Source organism: Chanodichthys erythropterus, chromosome 20 (genome assembly GCF_024489055.1).
Source record: "Chanodichthys erythropterus isolate Z2021 chromosome 20, ASM2448905v1, whole genome shotgun sequence".
Lineage (NCBI taxonomy): Eukaryota > Metazoa > Chordata > Actinopteri > Cypriniformes > Xenocyprididae > Chanodichthys > Chanodichthys erythropterus.
The window spans coordinates 27,740,769-27,760,146 of record NC_090240.1 but is presented as its reverse complement, the minus strand read 5'-3'; the positions used below and the strand labels follow the sequence as shown (position 1 = coordinate 27,760,146).

Below are 19,378 nucleotides of genomic sequence, written 5' to 3'. Positions count from 1 at the left end.
GTGCTCGACAAAAGAATATTAATAAAAAGTTTGAAACGTAACTCGTGTGAGTCTTATATTAAATATTTTGCTTATTTTTGGATCTCTGTCGACTTTCTGCTTTTTATCTATATTATTTATTCACATAACATTCTTTCTTTCTTTCATAAATAACCTTGTAGTCTTAGTTTCCCCCTATCAAATATTGCTTTATTTACTTTATTTTTTCCTTGTCCCTTTAATTTTCCTTTCTTTTGCTCTCTCCTTCATTTCCTATATTTCTTTCTTTGTTTATTTTCTGTCTATTTTTAAGCAGTACACTCAATAATCATGCCAATAATGCGACTCTGAGAGAAGAGAAAAAGTTCTGTAGGTTCAAGACGAAGGTAAAAAGAAAGGTTCTCAATGGCTGATGCTTTTATAAGAGTACAAACCTGATTCCAAAAAAGTTGTGACACTGTACAAATTCTGAATAAAAAAGGAATGCAATAATTTACAAATCTCATAAACTTATATTTTATTCACAACAGAATATAGATAACATATCATATGTTGAAAGTGAGACATTTTGAAATGTCATGCCAAATATTGGCTCATTTTGGATTTCATGAGAGCTACACATTCCAAGAGGCCGAAAAAGTTAAATGTACATATAAGGAACAGCTGGAGGACCAATTTGCAACTTATTAGGTTAATTGGCAACATGATTGGGTATAAAAAGAGCCTCTCAGAGTGGCAGTGTCTTTCAGAAGTCAAGATGGGCAGAGGATCACCAATTCCCCCAATGCTGCGGCGAAAAATAGTGGAGCAATATCAGAAAGGAGTTTCTCAGAGAAAAATTGCAAAGAGTTTGAAGTTATCATCATCTACAGTGCATAATATCATCCAAAGATTCAGAGAATCTGGAACAATCTCTGTGCGTAAGGGTCAAGGCCGGAAAACCATACTGGATGCCCGTGATCTTCGGGCCCTTAGACGGCACTGCATCACATACAGGAATGCTACTGTAATGGAAATCACAACATGGGCTCAGGAATACTTCCAGAAAACATTGCCAGTGAACACAATCCACCGTGCCATTCGCTGTTGCCGGCTAAAACTCTATAGGTCAAAAAAGAAGCCATATCTAAACATGATCCAGAAGCGCAAGCGTTTTCTCTGGGCCAAGGCTCACTTAGAATGGACTGTGGCAAAGTGGAAAACTGTTCTGTGGTCAGACGAATTCAAATTTGAAGTTCTTTTTGGAAAACTGAGATGCCATGTTATCCAGGCAAAAGATGATAAGGACAACCCAAGTTGTTATCAATGCTCAGTTCAGAAGCCTGCAACTCTGATGGTATGGGGTTGCATGAGTGTGTATGGCATGGGCAGCTTACACATCTGGAAAGGCACCATCAATGCTGAAAGGTATATCCAAGTTCTAGAACAACATATGCTCCCATCCAGATGTCGTCTCTTTCAGGGAAGACCTTGCATTTTCCAACATGACAATGCCAGACCACATACTGCATCAATCACAACATCATGACTGCGTAGAAGAGGGATCCGGGTACTGAAATGGCCAGCCTGCAGTCCAGATCTTTCACCTATAGTAAACCTTTTGCGCATCATAAAGAGGAAGATGCGACAAAGTAGACCTAAGACAGTTGAGCAACTAGAAGCCTGTATTAGACAAGAATGGGACAACATTCCTATTCCTAAACTTGAGCAACTTGTCTCTTCAGTCCCCAGACATTTGCAGAGTGTCATAAAAAGAAGAGGGGATGCCACACAATGGTAAACATGGCCTTGTCCAAACTTTTTTGAGATGTGTTGATGCCATGAAATTTAAAATCAACTTATTTTTCCCTTAAAATTATACATTTTCGCAGTTTAAACATTTGATATGTCATCTATGTTGTATTCTGAATAAAATATTGAAATTTGAAACTTCTACATCTGTACAAATTGTGAATAAAAACAAAATGCAATGTGTCCCAACTTTTTTTGGAATCGGGTTTGTACTTTAACATTACTTTAATGAGTGATCTGGAATGAACCAAAGTTCTTTAAGGATGATGGCCTGTAAGTTCATTTACTCAGTGGGAGATCAAAACAAACAAATTCAGCCTTTAGAGATAGATATCTCAGATAAATGTTCAGTTCATGAGCAGATTGTACATATTCTTCTCTAAATAGTGAGCATCATCGTGCAGTGCTCTGTGAATTCAAGGTTACCTGAATAGATTTTGATATTTTAACAAAAATGTTCAGTAAATACACTGCTGAACAATAGCACACTGATGACTCAGAAACAAATTTGTGTGGACTAGGTGACTTTTCTGACAAAACCACATCAGTTCAAGTACTGTTTATTTCAGTAACAACACCCACAGAAGCCAAATATCAAGGTAGCCCTAGGTATAGTTAATATAAAATGTAAAATTCTGTAATTATTATTAAACTCGCTCTCATTTTGTTCCAAAGCCTTTCCAAAGGCTTTTGTTCATACGTGGAAAAATAAAATAAAATTTAATTTTTTTTTTTAAAGATCCTGCTGTCTTTTCAAAAAAGTAGTTCATATAAGTTTACACTATAAGTCTTATGAAGTCAAATAATAGATTTAGGCTTATTTGAGGAACAGACTGAAATTTAAGTCGCTATTCACTAAATGTTGCTATTCACTAATCTGCCTTATCTCCCCTTAGTACATTCACGAGACAAGCAAGTAGTGTTGTCCGATTTGAATCGTACTTTTGAGTCACTTTTCATTGAGTCAGTTGAGCCTTTAGCACTAGCAAGCTAGTCACCAGGGACTATAATATTCAGCGGAAGGACTGAACCTAATGAATTTCCTTGATAGAATGATAATTTATGGTTATAAAATAAAAAAAAGATTTTGTTTAATTGTTTTAATATTTTTGTGTAACAATAATGTTATGCCTACCCCACTGTATGCCTTCACGATAGGCCTATAGCACGGTCTTTCATACCGCACTGCGTAATTGTATACAAAATGAGAATTTGAAAATTAACCATCTTCACTGAAAAAAAAAACAAAAAAACATGGTTTTCCAGTCTAGTATTCTAAGGGGTCGAAAATGGCATAAGATATGTGCACCTGCTAACAAGTTCCAGTCATGGCCATAACTACAAGGTTTGACTTCAAGGAGTTAAAGAGGCAAACAGCCTTGTGGAAATCAGAGAACAATAATGCTACACCGAGAACTGTTGTGGATTGTTGAGTAGGCCTTGTTTGTGCTTCTTTAATTATGAAAAGTACTCCATTCCCCACTGGGGCTTCAGTCAGAATTCACAGGGGTTTGTTTTCTTTAATGCCTAGTCTTAATTACACAAGACAGACCCAGTTTCCACTTTGATCTATCAAGAGAGGGAGAAAATGCAGGAGCTCCTGACTAAAATATCTTGACTCCTCATTGAGCGTAAACAGAGCAGTGGGACTCTCATTTGGGGATTCGAAAAGAGTAGGGGAAAGGGGAGAGAAAAAAAAATGTTAAATGCACTTTCAAAAATCAATAAAAATGTAAATAGCTTCTCGGTCTCCAGCTTCTTAGGCTCTCATTACCTCTAGATTGAAGTTAGTCAAAACAGGAGGGGAAAGACACAGAAAGAAAGACAGGAACAGAGCGCTGCCTGTCGACTGTTTTAACAGCACATCAGAATATTTTAGAGCGCTTCTGAATATTTAAGCAGGTGACAGTGGACAGCTCAGATCCATGCTGGGACGTGATTGCTTTTTGTATTCTGTCACTTCGTGCGACTCGCTAGAAATTGATTGCTGAACCTCAGGGGCTTAACGTTATCTCGTATAGGCCTCCGTGTGGCTCCTTCCTGCTCAACATATCAAACAGAGGGTCAGAGGACTTTTAAAGCTGTGGTAAAGCACTGTCAAGCAGCTTTCATTAACTGGACCTTATGTCAGTGTGTGTGTGTGTGTGTGTGTGTGTGTGTGTGTGTGTGTGTGTGTGTGTGTGTGTGTGTGTGTGTGTGTGTGTGTGTGTGTTTGTACATACTGTACGCTGGGGTCTGAGACCACTAGTGAAAATGCATTTTTTTTTTCTCAATTTTTTTCTACAATTTCTTCATATTAAGTGGAAAGTTGAATTGAAAAAATTACATTTTTTACTTGGATTGCTCATCTTTTGCTTTGATGACAGCAGAACTGGAGCTTCATGAACGCTACAGGTCTGGTGATCATGCTCTCCGGGATGATTTGAGAAGGTCCAAACTCCAAAGAGCATTTTAAAGGGTTAGTTCATCCAAATTAAGTATTAAGTCATTAAGTATTCACCTTCATGTCGTTCCAAATCCGCAAGACCTTTGTTCATCTTTAAAACACAAATTAAGATATTTTTGATGAAATCTGAGAGGTTTTTTATTCCCCATAGAAAGCAACAATATTACCACATTCAAGGTCCAGAGAAGCAGTAAAGACATCATTAAAATAGACAATGTGACTACAGTGGTTCAACCTTAATGTTATGAAGTGACGAGAATACTTTTTGTGTGCAAAAACAAAACAAAAATAACAAATTTATTATATTTATTATATAAATTTTTCCTCTTCCCTGTCATTTTCCTACGCAGTTGATGCTGTGATGTCTTTACTATTTCTCTGGACCTGGAATGTGGTAATTTCGTTGCTTTCTATGGGGGATAAAAAAAAACCTCTCAGATTTCATCAAAAATATCTTTATTTGTGTTCCGAAGATGAAGAAAGGTCTTGCGGGTTTGGAACGACATGATAATTTTCATTTCTGTCAGGACCACTATCGTCAAATATGATTGATAATTGCATAGAGTTTGTATTGGCGGTATGGTTCTGTAGCAATAACCCCCCCTATAGTAAACAGAACAGAACCAACATATGCAGATATCATTAATGTCAATAATTTAACATGTACACATATTTCAAGATTTAGTCTGATTCAGGGGAATCATAAGGCCAATCCTGACTGAAGAGAGGAGGAGCTGGGGATGGAGGAGGGTAATTAGCTCCTGAGAAATGCGATCGCTTCTGATAATACTGAGGAGCTTATATATGGTGCTGTGATAGGCGTCGTATTCCTATAGGTATACGTGAGTCACCTGAAGCGAGCTTGACTGACGTGACCTGCCAGAACTGACGCTAACCCTTGATTTTTGGGTGAACTATCCCTTTAAATTAAATGACCATCTGGACAAAGAGTCACATGCTTACTTACTCTATTAGGGACCTAAAAGTAGTGCATAATCTTAATCTTAATTTTATGTCATAACGTAGGGCTGCAGTATTTGGGGAAATAATCAAATAGCAATTTTTGATAAAAATTGTGATTAAAAAAAGTTTGCTGTGCTTGTTTGTATAGGGCTGAGATTATAAATATAACAATAAAATAATCATATTATTAACTAAATAAAAACATTAAATAAAATATTAAATATTAAATATATTTAATTAGCAACATTAAATAATAAACATATTTCACAGTAAAATAAATCAAGTATTTATGAACAATAATATAATAATTTTATTTTACAGTACAACAGCTAAATTACAACACTAATATTTATAGCTTTTTAAAATTCATCTTCAACCATCTAAGCTAAGCACTTCTCATTACAATTGTGGGAAGATAAGTGACCCAAACTCAGCATTTACTATGAACTGAGCCACTCTGAGACATTGAAAACACCAGATCATGATTCGCATGTAAATGAACACAGTGTCATGCTTCACTCTGAAACACGCCATGCATATACAATATTTATTTAATGAAATCACAGCCTAATCGTGATTCAGTTTTAATTTGCTTAATCGTGCAAACTTATATAATGTTGATTTGTCCTAAAATGGTTTAATGTCAAATTTTAATTAGATTCCCATAGGCTCAGACTTTTGGACCCCACTATATACCACCAACCAGACTCCAATACTTACCATTGTCCAATTTCTTTTTTAAACCTTATACCATTTTTAACATTTTTGGATCTCTTTTCTAGCTCCTTTCATCAAATTTATATCTGAAATTAGATCCAGTATCCATTTAAACGGAAGAAGCCAAAAGCAGTCTAGCACTTTGCTGCTGTAATGTTCACTAAACTCTGCAGGAACGACTCAAAAAACATTCATCCAGAAAATCAATTTCGAAGTCTTGCGTATAATTCCATGAAATGTTAATGACTAAGCAAACTTAGAAAACCTACAGAGTATCATTGAATGGTGCTGAGTTTCATATTTTTAAAAGACATAGCATAAGATCACCCTGAGGGAGTGTGGGCCACACCACTGATTGATCTAGCGGATGCATTCATAGCTGCTGTGGTAGGGAATCCTGCATCATACTGCTTACTACAAGGGCTATTTCAGGCACTTATTCAGTTTAATGGATATGAGACCAGGCCATCGGGGACCAATACAGGCTCATTTTCCTGTAGCAGCCAGGGTGCGGAGAGAGAAAAATAGACAGCGTATTACACACGGGCTATAACTTTGACTCTTCTGCTGTCTAATTAGCCAGCTGGAGTGTGTGTGTGTGTGTGTGGCGTGTTTGTCTGTCTGGAGAAGGCGTAGTGTGTGAATTCGGCTTCAATTGTTCCATTCATCCGCAGCCATCTGCGTGAGAGTTTTCCCTGACAGGCAGGTTATATCACAACCTCTCAACAGCAAACAAACACACTTTCAGAGGACAAACAAACAGTGACAGATGAGCAAGCACAATGTGCCTCTGCCTATGAACATATGAGCCTGGACAGGAACTTTTTCAGTCACATGCAGTGCAAAACAGCGAGAAGGGAAACGGGTTGACGAAAAGAGGAGCCAGTCTGGGTTAGGATACAGAAAAGCTGCACGCTGATAGCAGATTCATTCCTATTAATAATCCATGACAAATTTACAAGTGAAGTATATCATTTATAATCTAGGTAAAAGAAAATATGATGCGGACATGGGCATCGGAAACATTGTATGTTTTTTAAACCAATGATAGTGGACCCACTCACTTTTACCATCTCTAATTCAGCGCATATGTCTGTTCACTTTTCAGAGCGCCGTCAGTCATATCCATTCCACTTGGGGAATGCCCTAATAAATGTGACCCGTGTTGGCAGAATGAGTCGCAATGAAATTTTCAAACATTAGTTGTTATTTTCATTCTCTATTATTCCCTATTAAAAAACCCTCAAAATGATGTATGATTTATTGGAATTCGACAAAAAATGACTGAGCTACACCTGTTTGAAGTCAATAGAGTCAGCAAAGTCAATTTTGAGAAAAATCAAGTTAAAGTTTTCTGAAGGTTCGAAAACAAAATCACCTAGCAACCATACCTTAAAATCCCTGGTAATACCACCAAATTTGGCACAAATATATATACTGTATCACACAAATGTAATATAATGATAAACATCAGATGTTTTTCCCGAACAGTTAACCAAACGTTCACAACAGATGTTTGCGTGAATACTCACCAAGACAGATTTTTTGAAATACTGAAATTCTGGGTAAACACTCAAACCAAAATTTATTAAGACACCTTGGATCAGCTCTGCTCGGAGTACATGTGGTCCCTCTCTAAGTGGTGTTGAAATGGCGCTGAAGCAGAGTTGGAGTTAGTGAGATAATTAAGCAATTAATTAAGTGATGATTGTGCATTAGTGATGAACACCTGCTGTTAACAAGCAGAATCACTGAAGAAAAGAGAAACACAAGAACCCTGAACATTTCATTCGTTAACACAGTTTATTCACTATAGTTTAATGGTATTAATGGTAATAAAATATGACAAGATCTCAGAGTTAAACTGTGTCAGAAAAAATTTAATCTTAATTATGTCAGATAACACTTAAGCAAAACATGGTCAGGTCAAAGTGTCTGAATAATTTTTGGTTCCAAATGTTTATCAATTTTACTGGTAGTCCACTGTATGAAGAACTTTTGGGTATAATATGTCACAATTTACTTTATTTTGCTATCCTCACTTACATAAATGAACTATAGTGTCCTGCACCCACTAGTAAAAATATACCAAAAATATCAAAAACATCTGACTATGCTGTCTGAGGCGTCTTTGTATGTGCACTTCAGATCTGTCAGTCAGAGCGAGTAAGATCGTTTTGTTTACATCAGCATGTGTTTGAAAATCACATTTCATTAGTTCAGACTCATGCCATCAAGAATTTGCAATAAATATTCACAAAGTTGAAATGTTGCGCTTTAAAACGATACCAATTTTGTCCTGAGTGGAAGTGCCAGTCGTCCAGAAGCGAGCAGAGAAAAACTGCATTTTTCATGGACAAAGAAAGGGTACTCCTCTCAGAAAACGTACAAATAAAGATACTTTTAGATGTTTAATTTCTATTTGTAGCATTGGGATCTCTAGATGAGGGCTTAATGAGCTAATTTTTGTGAAAACCTCAAAACTGACATTTTTCACTCTAGCCCGAAATGAGCCTGTGCGCATTCTGACTCATTTTACCAGCACGGGTCATAAATTTATCTCCATGCCATGTTTTAGCTACAACCTTGACTACCATGCTGCTGCTTCCTCAAATCCATTCCACTTGGCTTGTTCAATGCGCATGTGCAGTCCTAAGCATGAGTCTCAGGTTTCTATGGGAACCGGTGATGCAATGACTTTATCAATCAGCGATTGGCTCTTTTACTTAAAAGATGTATTCCGCCATATTGCGCTTTGCATTTTCTTCCATATTCATAACCAACAGGAGTGAACCATCTTTCTATATCTATAATATTTGTTCTATAGGCATCATGTAGTCTCTGATGCACCATTGAATTACACTTACACTATGTTGTTAACAGTTGCTAACAGTTATCTGGCGTTTTTGCTAGTTTAGTTCAAAACAATTTAGTAAACATCTAACTGTTGGTGAGTACTAACCGTTTTAGACTATAAAAGCAATTGTTTAATTAAAAGGCACCAGAATACAGGAAATGGCATCTACTACAGTAAAATTTTTGAGTGACACATTCTTCATTTTTCCTTCTGATTCCCATGGACTACATTAAATATGGGCTGAAATGTGTTAAATTTGTGAATAAACATGGATGGGGCTGTTTTGTCCAGTACTGACTAATTTTCAATTAGCACTTTGGTTTATGAGAAAACAATTATGGCTCTCTGTTAGGTTGCTAATTGATATCCAATGGAAACTCCTGAAGCAAAACTAGTTAGAACCACTGCACTATAATGAGAAAAAATAGCTATTATATTAATTAAGCAATTTTAAAATAAATGAAAACGAAAATAATTTAGTATATACCCCTTTGACATTTATAAGAGTTAATTACCCTTTGCCAAGATACAGCAATCCATTTGAGTGTGTTTGAAGCTGTACGGGTATATTGTACTTCCAAAGAAACACTAAAAGTAATTATGAGGCGAGGTTCTTAAAAAAAAAAAAAAAAACTATCCAGTGGAAGGCAATCCAAAGAATTGAATGTACCTCTGAGCAGAGAGACAGGAATCATTAAAATGGTTTGGACATGAGGAACAACTACAAATCTGTCCAGAACTGGCTGTTCTCCAAAACCAAGCATCTGGGTGAGAGGAGCAACAGAAGCAGAGGTCATTAAGAGAAACACTAACACAGCAACAATAGAGTTACAGTCCTCTGTGAGACATACATGTGAGACAACAACAGCAAGCACAGAAATCTGCCTGGTACAGTTGGGTGGCAACCCAAATGACTTTGTTGAGGAAAAAAACAAAAAAAACACACACATCACATCTCAGCAGGAGTTTTGCCCAAAGGCGTGTGGGAGAGACTCAGAATTTGGAAGAGGATTCAGTAGACCAGATTCCAACTTTCAAGCCCTAATACAAAGTGCTATATTGGAACAAACTAAACACGGCACATCACAAGCACAGCATCCCTACTGTGAAGCAGCATCACGCTTTAGGCACGATTCTGTGCGGCACGGACCGGAAAACTCATAAAAAGCCAAAGGAAAATGGATAGAGAACTAAATCGAAAGTAGAGAAGTCCTGGTGGTGCAGCAAGGAGCTCTGGGATGTGGGAGATGATTCATCTTCCTACAGGAAGACACAAATCCTACAACAAAAGTCAACAGAGTGACTTAAAACCGACGTGTGTAATGTCCTGGAGCTGCTCAGTCAACAGCATCTGTAGAATGACATTTTAGTACAAAGATAATTCTCAAATAACTTAATGAAACAAGGGCTTTGCAGTTAAATCTGTTTATTGTTGCTGCAAAAATCATTTTACACAAATACTAATTAACCAGCCTGGTCTCATAGTAAATACATAACATTTTCAGGTGAAAAAAGTATATTTTTGTACATTTGAATAGATGCTGAAACATACAATATGGATGTATTGACAACATTTAAACATAAACATTATTACGTATTGACAACATTTAAACATAAACATTATTACGTATTGACAGCTAAAGAAACGTAAAGCTCAAATGGTTACGTAGCAGGTTTGAGCTTCCAGATTAGGTTTGTTCTCGTGCGTCATTCACGTTCGGTTGAGCATCTTTTTAAGCAGCACAACTGTTTTCAACATTGATGATAATAATAAATGTTTCTTGAGCATCAAATCACATTAGAATGATTTCTGAAGGATCATGTGACACTGAAGACTGGAGTAATGATGCTGAAAATTCAGCTTTGACATCACAGGAATAAATTACATTTTAAAAGATTAAACAGTTATTTTAAATGGTAATATTTCACATATTGTGGACTTTTAAATAAAAAAAAAATCTAACTTTTGAACAGCAGTGTAGATACTGATTAAAAGATTTTTTGCAGTATATGTTTTCCTTCACAGGTTCTGCTCTATAGGTAGATGTTTTTCTGTAGCAGTAAAAATACACTGCTAGGGATGTGTTTGATGTGCACTGGAATAGATAACCTCTGTTCGTTGCCTCAGAGTTCATTCTTTGCCCTGGTGGAAGCAGCTTGGTTGTAAGAAACAGGGGTTTTTTTTCAGTCGGTGACAAATTTGTTTTGAGGGTTGCGAGGATAAAGCAATTCATCAGTGAACGGTACTCACCAATTTCAGCTTTTCCCAGAAGAGTGACAGCTTTCTGTGATGTAACACCCAAAGGAATAAACACCTCTGGCCAGTGTGTAATAGCGGTGGAGGTTGTGATTTCTGTGCATGTCATGAGTCTGCTCTCTCATCAACCACTGTTGACATTGTCAGAGTGTAGGGCTAAAACCCGTATTTTGCCAAGGTCACCTTAATGAAACCTTCTGGTTTTGGACTTTAAAACATTCTTGTTTGCTGGCTTGATTTAAATTGTTGTTTGCTGGGGCCAGTTGCATAAACATAGCCATTATGTTAAGACTGTGTACTAGCATGACCAAATAGCGATTAGTAAAGGGGTAATTACTTTTTGGTATCAAATTAGACCAATCTACATTTTTATGTAAAATGGTTATTAAAGAATTAGTTCACTTCTGAATGAAAATTTCCTGATCATTTACTCACCCCCATATCATCCAAAATGTTCATGTCTTTCTTTCTTCAGTCAAAAAGAAATTAAGGTTTTTGAGGAAAACATTCCAGGATTTTTCTCCATATAGTGGAGTTCACCGGGTTGAAGGTCCAAATTACAGTTTCAGTGCAGCTTCAAAGAGCTCTACACGATCCCAGCCGAGGAATAAGAGTCTTATCTAGTGAAACAAGCGGTCATTTAAAAAAAAAAAAAAAATGTATATACTTTTTAACCACAAATGCTTGTCTTGCACTGCTCTGCGATGCGCCACGCATTACGTTGAAAGGTCACGTGTGTAGGTGTAAGAACCGTGGTAGGGCAAAGAACTTTTTTGTTAAGGGCGTTTGGCTTAATCTTTGCACATTTGCTTTGTAGACACTGGATCGGTACTTCCGCCTACGTCCGGCGTGACCTTTTTAACGTGACTACGTAACGCTTGCGGATCGCAGAGCTAGTGCAAGACGAGCATTTTTGGTTAAAAAGTATATACATTTTTCGTTTCTTTTTTTTAGAAAATGACTTTTGAATTTGAATTTTTTTGCTAGATAAGACCCTTATTCCTCGTCTGTTATTGTGTAGAGCTCTTTGAAGCTGCACTGAAACTGTAATTCGGACCTTCAACCCAGTGAACCCCACTGAAGTCCACTATATGGAGAAAATTCCTGGAATGTTTTCCTCAAAATACTTTTTATGTGCCAAAAAAACGAAATAATGACTTTTCAACAATATCTATTAATGGGCTGATTTAAAAACACTGCTTCTTGAAGCTTCGGAGCTTTACGAATCGAATCAGTGGTTCGGAGCGCCAAAGTCACGTGATTTCAGCAGTTTAGCCTTTTGATAGGAGATCCGAATCACTAATTTGAAACAAAAGATGTGTAAAAAGCACAGAAGCAGTGTTTTGAAATTGGCCATCACAAAATAGTTGAAAAGTCATTATTTTGTTTTTTTAGTGCACAAAAAGTATTCTTGTTGCTTTATAATATTAAAGTAGAACCACTGTACTCACATGAACCGTTATAAATATGTTTTTAGTATCTTTATGGATCTTGAGAGGTTTGGTGGCTTTGCTTTCAATAGAGGCCTCACTGAGCCATCGGATTTCATCAAAAACATCTTAATTTGAGTTCTGAAGATGAACAAAGGTCTTACAGGTGTAGAACGACATGAGGGTGAGTAATAAATGACATTATTTTCATTTTGGGGTGAACTAACCCTGTAAGATCATTGAGGAATATGCAAATAAGTACAGCCCCTTGCCCTTGAATTTTTCATAAACTGTTTTCAAACGTCTTTCTCTCTCTCTCTCTCTCTTTTTTTTTTTTTTTTTACTTTAATGATGCTTTCAGGAAACACACCCCAGAACAGATTTGTGACCCATTTGTGGAACCGCTTTGAGAACCGCTTTTATAGTGATCTCTGTGTTTGTGTTGAGGGCCAAAAATGTAGTAATACTATGGAAACCCATTTATACCTACATAATAAGTTTTATTCAGGGCAGAAGATGCATTAAATTGATCAAAAGTAACAATAAAATAACATTTATAATCTTACAAAAGATTTCTATTGAAATAAATGCTATTTATCAGAGAATGCTGATGGTTTCCACAAAAATATTAACATTTTCAACATTGATAATAATAAGAATTATTTATTGAGCAGCAAATCAGCATATTAAAATGATTTCTGAAGGATTATGAGACGCTGAGTGATTTAAGCTGAAAATTTTATGTAAAAAAAAATCATTTACAAATATATTCCAATAGAAAACAGTTATTTTAATGGTAATAATATTTCACAATATTACTGTTTTTACTGTATTTTTATCAAATAAATGCAGCATTGGTGAGCAAAAGAGACTTATTTCAAAAACAAAAAATGATCTAACTCTGTAAAAATAAATAAAGCCACAAGCTTCCCTCTATTTAACACAACACTGCTCCATCATGTAAATGTGGGAAAGATTATGGGGAATGAATACGTTTCACACTCTCATGTCAAAAAAAATACACACTTCCCTAAAATGCTAGTAGCTAGCTGTAAAAAACAACAACAACAACAAAACAAAACAAAGAAAAAAAAAAACTTTTAAATGTTCAATCTCTGCTGCCGCTGCTGGCATGATGTCAGTCTGATGGAGTCATGCTGTTCAGAGCTTTGAGATGAAGCTGATTCACAATGAGAGATTTCACATGAAGGGCAAACAGAGAGAGAAGCCCCAGCGCACACCCCTTTAAATGCACAGTATACTACAATTAAAACAAAATTTGTTCAGAGCATCTAAAGGTGCTCTGAACAAATATTCGTTCTCCAGTAAACAAATGTGAGATGTATTCTGCTCAGGCATCTCTTCACCTCTGCCCCGAATGTAGTTCAGCGGTGAGGCAGAGCAACTGACCCCGACCACTAAAAAATAAAAATATTTACACTGCCTAGCAGCTAATGCATTTTTGCCATATCTGTAAGCAACTCACGTGTGAATATACAGTTTATTTTTTTACTCATTCCAGTGGCTGATGGGCATGGTTATATATCACTGCTAAAATTATGCAAAAACTGTGAATGGGCACACGTTCCATTTATTATCTCTGTCGTAGAATCATTTTTCCGAAACAATGCCCTTTCAAATGGCGGGTAGTTTTTTTTTTTTTTACAATAGGATTTTTACAACACGTGTATTTTACACATGGGTGAAGCAAATATCAATAGCGGGACTGAAAGCACGAGTCACAGAAGACAAATGAAAGCTGGTGGTTTATAAAACTACACATGCCTCCGAGCACCACTATCCAAGCGCAGAGTGAAAAACAGCCTGCCAAGGGAGGCCTGTATAAAACCGCCAATGTTTTATTAAAATGCTGTGCAACTACAAAAGGAGAGAGCTGGTGTTGTTTTTAGATGAATAAGAATGGCATGAAAGGGGGTAAAGGGACTGAAGAAGAGAGGGAGGAGAAGGAGAAGGGAAGAAAGGATAGGGATGGGGAAGAAAGAGAGAGAGAGAATCTATCCACATCAGTATGCGTTTCCTCAAAGGCCGTCAGCGGGCTGTCACATTCAGAGGGGGCTGAAGCTTCAGACAGTGGAACTGATCTGGGGCATGAAATCATATTCTGACTCTCCTAAAGGACCTTAAGAGAAGCTGGTTGTCCAAAAGAAAGAAAAAAAAATATGTGGGTGCTCTGTTTGTGCACTAGATTCACTAGTGATTTTCCATTAATGATTTTACACCAAACTTAAGCGTAAGAGATACATTTGAGAGAGATGGAAGCTGATAGAGTGAGAAAGTTACACTAAAGTATAATGTGGACATGAACAGCATACCATATGCGCATGCCAATGATGTTTTTGTTTGTTTGTTTTTGTTAGAGTGCCTAGACATGATGAAGTCAAGCCACTTGCATGGTTCATATAAAAATAAATACAAACCCGATTCCAAAAAAGTTGGGACACTGTACAAATTGTGAATAAAAACAAAATGCAATGATGGGGAAGTTTCAAATTTTAATATTTTATTCAGAATACAACTAGATTACGTCAAATGTTTAAACTGAGAAAATGTATCATTTTAAGGGAAAAATAAGTTAATTTGAAATTTTATGGCATCAACACATCTCAAAAAAGTTGGGACAAGGCCATGTTTACCACTGTGTGGCATCCCCTCTTCTTTTTATAACAGTCTGTAAATGTCTGGGAACTGAGGAGACAAGTTGCTCAAGTTTAGGAATAGGAATGTTGTCCCATTCTTGTCTAATACAGGCTTCTAGTTGCTCAACTGTCGTAGGTCTTCTTTGTTGCATCTTCCTCTTTATGATGCACCAAATGTTTTCTATGGGTGAAAGATCTGGACTGAGGCTGGCCATTTCAGTACCCGGATCCTTCTTTCTACGCAGCCATGATGATGTAAATGATGCAGTATGTGGTCTGGCATTGTCATGTTGGAAAATGCAAGGTCTTCCCTGAAAGAGACGACGTCTGGATGGGAGCATATGTTCTTCTAGAACTTGGATATACCTTTCAGCATTGATGGTGCCTTTCCAGATGTGTAAGCTGCCCATGCCATACACACTCATGCAACCCCAAACCATCAGAGATGCAGATGCTTCTGAACTGAGCGCTGATAACAACTTGGGTTGTCCTTGTCCTCTTTAGTCCGGATGACATGGTGTCCCAGTTTTCCAAAAAGAACTTCAAATTTTGATTCATCTGACCACAGAACAGTTTTCCACTTTTCCACAGTCCATTTAAAATGAGCCTTGGCCCAGAGAAAACGCCTGCGCTTCTGGATCATGTTTAGATATGGCTTATTTTTTTACCTATAGAGTTTTAGCTGGCAACGGCGAATTGCACGGTGGATTGTGTTCACCGACAAAGTCTTCTGGAAGTATTCCTGAGCCCATGTTGTGATTTCCATGTGATGCAGTGCCGTCTAAGGGCCTGAAGATCACTGGCATCCCGTATGGCTTTCCGGCCTTGACCCTTACGCACAGAGATTGTTCCAGATTCTCTGAATCTTTGGATGATATTATGCACTGTAGATAATGATAACTTCAAACTTCAAATTTTTCTCTGAGAAACTCCTTTCTGATATTGCTCCACTAGTTTTCACCACAGCATTGGGGGAATTGGTGATCCTCTGCCCATCTTGACTTCTGAAAGACACTGCCACTCTGAGAGGCTCTTTTTATACCCAATCATGTTGCCAATTGACCTAATAAGTTGCAAATTGGTCCTCCAGCTGTTCCTTATATATACATTTAACTTTTCCGGCCACTTATTGCTACCTGTCCCAACTTTTTTGGAATGTGTAGCTGTCATGAAATCCAAAATGAGCCAATATTTGGCATGACATTTCAAAATGTCTCACTTTCAACATTTGATGTTTTATCTATATTCTATTGTGAATAAAATATAAGTTTATGAGATTTGTAAATTATTGCATTCCTTTTTTACTCACAATTTGTACAGTGTCCCAACTTTTTTGGAATCGGGTTTGTACTTAAAAACACAAATATATCCATTTTTATTTTACAAAACCTTATGTACAGTAATCTACCTTGACTATAGTTGAGGGCTACAGTCTAGGTTTGTAGTTCATATTCATATTTTAATTTGTATTCATAAATAATATATATTTGTTGTAAAATATTTTTTAAGATTTTACAACAAAAATTGTTATTCATATTTTAATTAATATTAATTAAATATGAATATTAATTAAAATTAGTTTTATAGGATTCTTGAAGGGAAAGTTCGAAAGAACAGCTTTTATTTAAAACCAAAATCTTTACTGTCACTTTTGATCAATTTAATGTATCCTTGCTGATATTAAAAACTACATAAAAAATATATGATATTAAAAAATATTGATTAAAAAAAAATCAAATATTACTTGATTTTGCCTTGTCACGTGGTTCTGGTGACGCGCAAAATTCGTGTGGAGGGCAAGCAGTGAAAATTAGAATGGAAGAGATGGAGTCCGTACTGTGCTGGTTTAGAAAGGTATAAACAGAAAATTACAACATATTGTGGATGTGAACCTTATGTTATGAATTGAAAGACTTGACTGCCATCGAGGAGGTAGACCTAGAGAATGTGAAGCTGCCGTCATGCTATGTTCAGTTGTAGTCTGGTTTGTTTATTTCACGCTGCCTTTCTGCTAGTGAAGTTAGGTCAGTATTTTGATCACCTGTCGTGATTGTGAAAAATGTCGCCATTGTAGGTCATTTATGCTGAATCGAGAATTGCAACAGGAGCTCACATCATCATTCAGGTAATACAGTGTAATACAAAAAAAAACACACAATGTAAAAACACACAAGGGAAGTAGGTTGAGGGAAACCATTCCCTATCACTCAATAAAAGTGTATCTCTGTGGCAGAATAACAGCACCACATACTGATCTGGCATGTATACGACATCATTTTGAGTCAGTTTCAGCGGTTTCGTGTGTACGCAGATATTTTTTGAGACAAGGAAAAAACGATCGGATAGGGAAAGCTCTGGCTTCGTGTGGATGTAGCCTAAATAGTGTTCTGTGCTCATCTGTGCAGCCAACAACAGAACAGTTAGCATGCTTTGCTCTAACTTTTTCCATGGCCTTAGAACTGGTACACCGTTTCTGTTAGCGAAAGCAAAATGACAGTGCCGTGGGTGGAAACGTGCTGATTAAGGGGCGGTAACATAATAATAAGATCCCCTTCCTACGTCACTAGGGGAGTGAAATCGTTTTTTCACATGCTTGCAGAGAAAGGCTTACTAAAACAAAGTTACTACGTTGTCCTTTTTCGCGTTTTCTGGGTTGGAAGACCCAATTATAGCACTTAAACATGGAAAAAGTCAGGTTTTCATGATATGTCCCCTTTAAATTTTGAAAGTTTAATTTGAATAAACCTAACAAAATTGCAAGTGAACATGACAGCTAATGAGCACCTTACATTTCCAATGTATAGAAAAGAGTTGCGTTGACAACTTTTGTTGTTCTTCACTGGAAATACATTTGTTTGAGTTTGTTGTACTGACATGAGATTGGGTAGACCCAATATTCATTTTTAAGCAATTGACAATTTTTAGACAAACACTTTTTTTTTATACCTACAGTAGCTGTATTCTTTTTGAAGTTACATTTGAAATCCACTTGCTCCAAAGCAAGTGCCCTCTCAGGTTTGAAGCACATGACGCTTATGTGCCTTTTGAACATTTTAATTTCAAAACCATGAGCATTAATAGAGATTCAGTCCTCTCTTTGCTGCTTTAACAGCTTCCACTCTTCTAGGTAAGCCTTCCACTAGATCACGGCTGTGTGAATTTGCTCCCTTTCAGACAGGATCGTAAGTGAGGTCAAGTGCTTCAAATTCATCTCAAAGGTGTTCGGTGTGGTACAGGTCTGTGCAGAACATTCAAGTCCTTTCACACACCAAACTCTCTAAACCATGTCTTACGGAGCTCACCATGTTGAAATTCACCAAGCTTTTGGGTCTTGTGAATCTCTGTCTAGTGAGATTGCGTCTGTCTGTAATAGGTGCAGCGGAAATAGTCACGTCTATTTTGTTGATCAGCGTGTGATCTGTGTGTGAGCGATTCCCTGTCCTCTTTCTAATCTCTTCCTCTCCACAGTCCTCCAGTCTTCACAACAGAGCTCATCTCATCTCCAGAAGAGGCTGGCGTGTGTGTGGAACATTCGGACCTGGCTGCTCTTCACACAGCTGTCTCATGCTCAAGCGTAATCACCAGCGCCTAGGCATCAACATGACAGACCTAGAGAGACAGCCTTGTGGCCTGAGTAATTTTGCCGTAAATGTCACCAAGAAGTGTTTCAGACAAACACAATTACACGACGAGATTGTCTGCCCACATGCATGAATAACCAAGAGATGAGAGCTTGAACCGGTAGAACCAAATTAAGCCGCTCTCGGTTATGCTGTTCTGGATGCATTCAAGCACATAAGTATTATCTACTCTTCTTCTAAAAATACACAGCCACTGAACCCTGTTGAATACCTGTCTTCATGGACAGAGCAATCTGTTTTCAGTACTGCCACACTGATCAAAGAGACCCACTCAGGCCGTATAAATGCGACAGGCTCAAATTGTCCAATGTTAACGGTATCAAACACGCTCGCTCTGCTTTTCCTCCTTACACCATTCACACCTCAAACAACCTCTGTCTAATCCCTTCATCCTCTCATAATGAGAGAAATGAGCCCGGGCTGCAATAACGGCCTCATAACTTCATGAAGGTGAGCGCGAGAGTGTGTGGGTGAGGTATTGAATAAAGAACAGTGGCGCTAATCACGTACCGAGCCCCAGATTGGGTTGCTCATTATCTTGCTAATTTATGAAATTTTCCTCCCTTTTGGGCTCAATTTCAAGCTCAAGATGTTTTCTTTGGAAATAATAAGGTAATTAAATATATATGAAATAATGGTA

The 19,378-nt window shown here is 37.2% G+C and overlaps 1 protein-coding gene across 1 annotated transcript in view; it reads right to left on the bottom strand.

Moving 5' to 3' along the window:
- The window catches only part of tafa1a (TAFA chemokine like family member 1a), a 57,440-nt gene that overhangs the window by 11,765 nt on the left and 26,297 nt on the right, over positions 1-19,378 (bottom strand). The gene's annotated exons all lie outside the window — the stretch shown is intronic.